Raw genomic sequence first — 5,918 nt, 5'->3', positions numbered from 1 at the left:
AAGCCAGTCCATCTTTGATTGCCTTTGCTGCTCATATGCTGGCCTAGGAAGTTTCTGCTGTTCTCCTTCTCTGCTCATTTTGCCTTTCCTCACTCCTTTGCTTGCCATGCTTTCAGTCACCCCACTTGATTTCACTGTGTAGCAGCTTGCGCCTATAGACAGGGGTCCAGTCAGGGGAGCGGACTTGCACTGAGCAACTGTTCCGAGTTGCTGATAAGGCAGCACATTCGGGGGGGTTTTACTTTCTTACCCACTATCCTTACTCCTCCAGCCTAGCTGAAATGGACTAGTTCTAGGTTTGGCCATTTAAGAGCAAATTAGCTTCTTGCACTTCAGCTACCTTCCTCAGTTAGTACATGGTGGGGGGGGGGCGGGGCTGGCGTGGAAGGGTGTCTGGGGGGGGGGGTTAATTCAATTCAGCAGTCTTTCTGAAATCCTAGGATGTCCATAGCACTGTGATAAGCATCACATCCTTGAAGAACTTGGGGACTTGCATTTTACTCTGGAGACAAGGATTGCCCTCAAGAAACAGTAATACATCATGACAAAGCAGAAAAGTCTCTTCCTCCGGGGCAGAGACCTTATCCTATTCTGTGTATGCACAAAGCATCTAGTGCCGTTGGACATGCATATTACTCACTCAGTAAATAAGCTGCCGAAATGACTGGTACAGTGAGTGTGCTATAGGAATTTAGCAGGGAGAGAGCGGTGTGGAGAGAACTGGAGGAGGTGGGGTTGAATCCAGCCATGAAGTGTGAGTAGGAGGAGTCAGAAAAGTAGAGAGGAGCAGAGCTGGCATTACAAGTAGAGGAAACTGTGACTATAGCTCATGGTACGACTGGCTTGGCAATCAAGACGTAGAAGGGGATAAACAGGGAAAATGATTGGTAAGACACCTCAAATGACATACAGAGGAATTAAGGTTTAATTCTATTGGTAATAAGGAAACAGCACAAATTTTTGATCAGAGGAGTGATAATGCTAAGAACATTAATCAGGCAAAGTGAGAATGGTATAAAGGGCAAGAGGCAGGAGGCAAGTGATCATTTTGAGGGAGTTTGCTGGTGATTTATGGAAGAACTGGGAATAGACCATGTCATCAGAGCATAATATTCCCACTGGAAAAATAATTTAAAACATTATGACCTACTGCAGTTATTTTTTTCTGTGATGTAAATGAAATGGCTGTTATAACATGTCCAAAGTCTGAGCCACAGAGAAAGCTGTCTGATACCACACTGATGTTTTGTTTTGTGAATTTTCTCCACTTATTTTCTATCTGGTTGTTACTGTAGCAGTTTTGAAGCCCTGTGGGATTTTCTTAGTATTCCATGGCTTAATGAGGAACCTACATATGTGCTCAGGCAGCCCCTTACCTCTCTGCCTAAAAATGTTAGTAATTCTTTAAGTGGGAAAGCTCTACCATGCCTTGTGTAGGATTTCTTGGGAGGTATGAGTAAGAATCACATCGCTGTAATATAGCTGTATCTTTACACTGAAGATAGAAGAGGGTGAATTCAGAGGATCCTAAGGTGTTGTCTTCTGGCCAGAATGTTCTTCTCTTGAGGAAGGAGAAGATATTCGTGTGTGTGTGTGTGTGTGTGTGTGCATGTGCTTCTATTTACCAGGTTTTAGCATTCCTTTCTGGGAATCATGCTGGCCTGGGCAAAGGGCAGCAGGAAGGCAGACTGAGATAATTCTCGTAGCACTGTACATAGCCACTGGTTCAGGTTCTCATTAGTGGAAGCTGCAACAATAGCCATGGCTCCACGTTTAAAGTGCCTGTGCTGTTTCCCAGAAACAAAAGGAAGTGGAGATTCAGGAATCCTGTCAAACAGCAGGTTTGAGAGAGGAAGGAAAGTGTTAGTGGGGACCGGGGAAGAGAATTTCCTGGTGGTTCCTGAACAGCATTCAGAGTCCTGGAGAAAGCTCATCCATCTCCTCCTGCAGGCATACCAAGACTGCCAGTGTCTGTTTGAGACTCCTCAGAGTGACTTGACACATTCCCGGTCTCCAACCTGGTGGCAGGCTGAGAAGTGCTCCTCTCCTGAGCCTGAGCTTCCCCTCACCCAGTTCCTCAAGAGACTTAACCCCATCTACACGTCTTAACACAGTCCTTTCATCAGGGCCATGAGAAACTATCCTGTGTTGACAATGCATTACAGTACTTGATTTGCTACAAGTAGCCTCCTGATTTCTGACTCATTCTCATCAAATATTTTGGCATTTTGAGGTCACACATTCAATGTTGACTCTTTGTTATTTGCCTCTGGGCCCTCCACTTAGAAAGAGTGGACATGAAAGTAACTATGGAATATCCATGGGTATACGTGAGACCTTGATTGCCTTCTTATGGTTCAGTTGTCACACCAGGCAGAATTTGGAGCATAACTGTTGTGGTGTTTCAGTTTTTTCTTTTTCCAATGTTTCCTATTTTGCAACTAAGAGCATCAAGTCAGAGAGAAAGGGCAAAATGGGAAAGGGGCTGGATAAGCCGCCTCCTCAGAGAGGTAGCACAATGGACCTGGAGTTAGAGACCTGAGTGGGCCTTACTAGTCAGGACCTTTGGGCAATTTATTCTAAGCCCCTATTTCTTCCTTTGCAAAAATGAGATATTATCAGCTGTGTTTCCATACACTAGCAGTGAACAATCTGAAAAGGAAATTAAGACGGCAATTCCATTTGTAAAGCATCTAAAAGATTTAAATACTTAGGAATAAATCTAACCAAGAAGGTGAAAGACTTGTACAGTGAAAACTACAAAATGTTGCTTGAAGAAATTAAAGAAGACCTAAACAAATGGAAGGACATTCTGTGTTCATGGATAGGAAGATTTCACATAGTTAAGATGTCAGTACTACCCAAAGTGATCTGCAGATTCACGGCAATCTCTATGAAAATTCCAACCGCCTTTTTCACAGAAACGGGAAAGTTGATCCTCACATACATATAGAATTACAAGGGGCCCTGAATAGCTAAAACAATCTTGAAAAAGGTTAATAAAATTGGAGGACTTACACTTCTCAATTTCAAAACTTACTACAAAGCTGCAATAATTAAATCACTATGGTACTGGCATAAGGACAGACACATAGGCCAATAGAAGAGAATAGAGAACCTAAAAATAAACCCTCACATATATGGCCAATTGATTTTCTACAAGGGTGCCAAGACCATTCAATCCGGAAAGGACAGTCTATTCAACAGTGACGGGAAAACTGGATATTTATATGCAGAAGAGTGAAGCTGCACTCTTACCTTATACAATATAAAAAAATTAACTTAAAATGGATCAAAGACCTAAATTTAAGAGCCAAAACTATAAAACTCTCAGCAGAAAACACTGGAGAAAATCTGCATGACATCAGATTTGGTAACGATTGTGGGGATATGACACCAAAAGCACAGGCAATAAAAGAAAACAGAGATTAATTGGACTTCATCAAAATTAAGAACTTTGTTCATTAAACAATACTATCAATAAAGCAAAAAGACAATCTATAAAATGGGAGAAAATATTTTTACATCATATATCTGATAAGGAATTAATATCCAGAATATATAAAGAACTCCTAAATTTCAACAACAACAAAACAACCCAATTTAAAAAGGAGCAAAGATTTGAGCAGACATTTCTCCAAAGAAGACATACAAATGGACAATAAGCACATGAAAAGATGCTCAACATCATTAGTCATTAGGGAAATGCAAATCAAAACCACAATGGGATACCACTTCACAACTGCTAGGATGGGTATATAAAAAAAGACCACAAGGAAGTATCTCTCTACTTGCTATATAGGATACTGCCCAATTCATGAATCACTTAATAAAGCCAAATCTTCAAATTAAAAAAAAAAAGACCACTGAAAATAACAAGTGTTGGTAAGGACATGGAGAAATTGGAACCCTTGTGCATTGCTGGTAGGAATGTAAAATGGTGCAACTGATGTGGAAAAGTTTGATGGTTTCTCAAAAAGCTAAACATAGAACTGCCATATGACCCAGCAATTCCACTCCTAGTATATGTCTAAAAGAACTGACAGCAGGAAGTCAAACAGATACCAATATTCATAGCAGCACTTATTCAATATAGCCAAGAGGTAGAAATAACCCAAGTGTCCATCAACAGAGGAATGGATAAACAAAATGCAGTACATATACACAATGGAATATTATTCAGCCATAAAAGAATGAATGAAATTTTGATACATGGTACAACATGGATGAACCTTGAAAACATTGTTTAGTGAAATAAGCCAGATACAAAAGGAAAAATATTGAATGATTCTACTCATATGAGCTATCTAGAATAGGCAAATTCATAGAGACAGAATATAGAATTTAGTTTACGAGGGGCTAGGAGGAGGGAGGAAAGAGGAGTTATTGTTTAATGGGCACAGAGTTTTTGTTGGAGATGATAAAAAAGTTTTGAGTCTAGATAGTGGTGATGGTTACACAACACTATAAATATACTTAACATCACTGAATTGTAAACTTACAAATGGTTAAAATGATAACTATTATGTTACGTATACTTTCCTGCAATTAAAAAAAAAGAAAAAAGAATATAGTAAGCATATTATTACTTAGCTATAAGGAATCTAATGAGGATTAATAAGAAGTAACATGAGAAATCTTCATCCTTAAGTGCTTAATAACTGTTAGCTTCACTTCCCTTCTTGCTTCTCCAACATCTTTCCTATGGTGCTATTTCAGTAGCTCCTAGAAGTCCAACTAGTAGGCAAAATTGTAGAAATGTGGCTGCTTTGGGAAAGAATAATCTTACCACATTCCAGTGTGTGCAGTATGTGACTGCACACTGTGAGATCAGGTTTTAGGTCTTTTCTGGGTAGTGACAATTCTGTTTTTATACTAAAGAACATAGTTTTCCTCTTCTTAGTAAATGGCACCATTGTTTACCCAGCTGCACTGGCCAAGAATCTTGGAATCATCCTTGACTCCTCTCTTTCTCTAACATCCCACACCCAATCCATCAGCAAATCCTGTCAGCTACACCTTCAAAATATGTCTAGACTCCAACTATTCCTCATCACCTCCACAGCTGCCAGCCTGGTCTGAGCTACCACCTGGGCCGCTCCAAGAGCTTCCTGACAGAGCTCCACGTATCGCCCTGTGACAGCCTATTCTCCAGCCAGGTGCTAGGGTGATCCTTCTAAAATGTAAGTCAGATCATATCGTTCCTGTGCTCAAAATTCTCTGATGGCATTTGATCACACTTAGAGTAAAATTCCAAGATCTCATCATGACTTCACCAAGGCTCTGTCGACCCCTGGCAACTTCCTGGATCTCATTTGCCACTCCTCTTTTTCTAGCTCACTCCATCTCAGACATGCTGTTCTTCTTGCTGGTCCTTACACCAAGCAAGCTCCCGCCTCATGTTCACTCTCATATCCCAGCTCAAGAAGGCATGCCTTATAAATTGCTCCAGAAAATGAAATTCTTAAGCATAAACCTAAAAAAATATGTACAGAATCTGTATGATGAAGGGTATAAAATGCTGATGAAAGAAATAAAAGACAAGCTAAATCCTTGGAGAGACACACTGTGGAAGATTCAACATAGCAAAGATGTCAATTTCCCCTAAATTGATTCCCTAAACCTCTAGTTTTAACACAATTTCTACCAAAATCTCAGCAAGATTCATTGTAGACATGGACAAGCTCATTCTAAAATTGATATGGAAAGTAAAATGCCATAGATTAGCCAAAACAATTTTTGGAAAAGAAGAATAAAGTAGGAGGAATCATTTCCTGATATTAAGACTTACTGCATAGCTACAGTAGTCAAGACAGTGTGCTACCGGCAGAAATCTAGACACACTGATCAGTGAAACAGAATAGAGATCTCAGAACTTAGCCCACAAATACACCCAATTAATTTTTGACAAAGTAGCA

This window comes from Equus caballus, chromosome 4 (genome assembly GCF_041296265.1).
Source record: "Equus caballus isolate H_3958 breed thoroughbred chromosome 4, TB-T2T, whole genome shotgun sequence".
NCBI classification, from domain to species: Eukaryota; Metazoa; Chordata; class Mammalia; order Perissodactyla; family Equidae; genus Equus; species Equus caballus.
Note: the sequence above shows the minus strand (reverse complement) of the source record.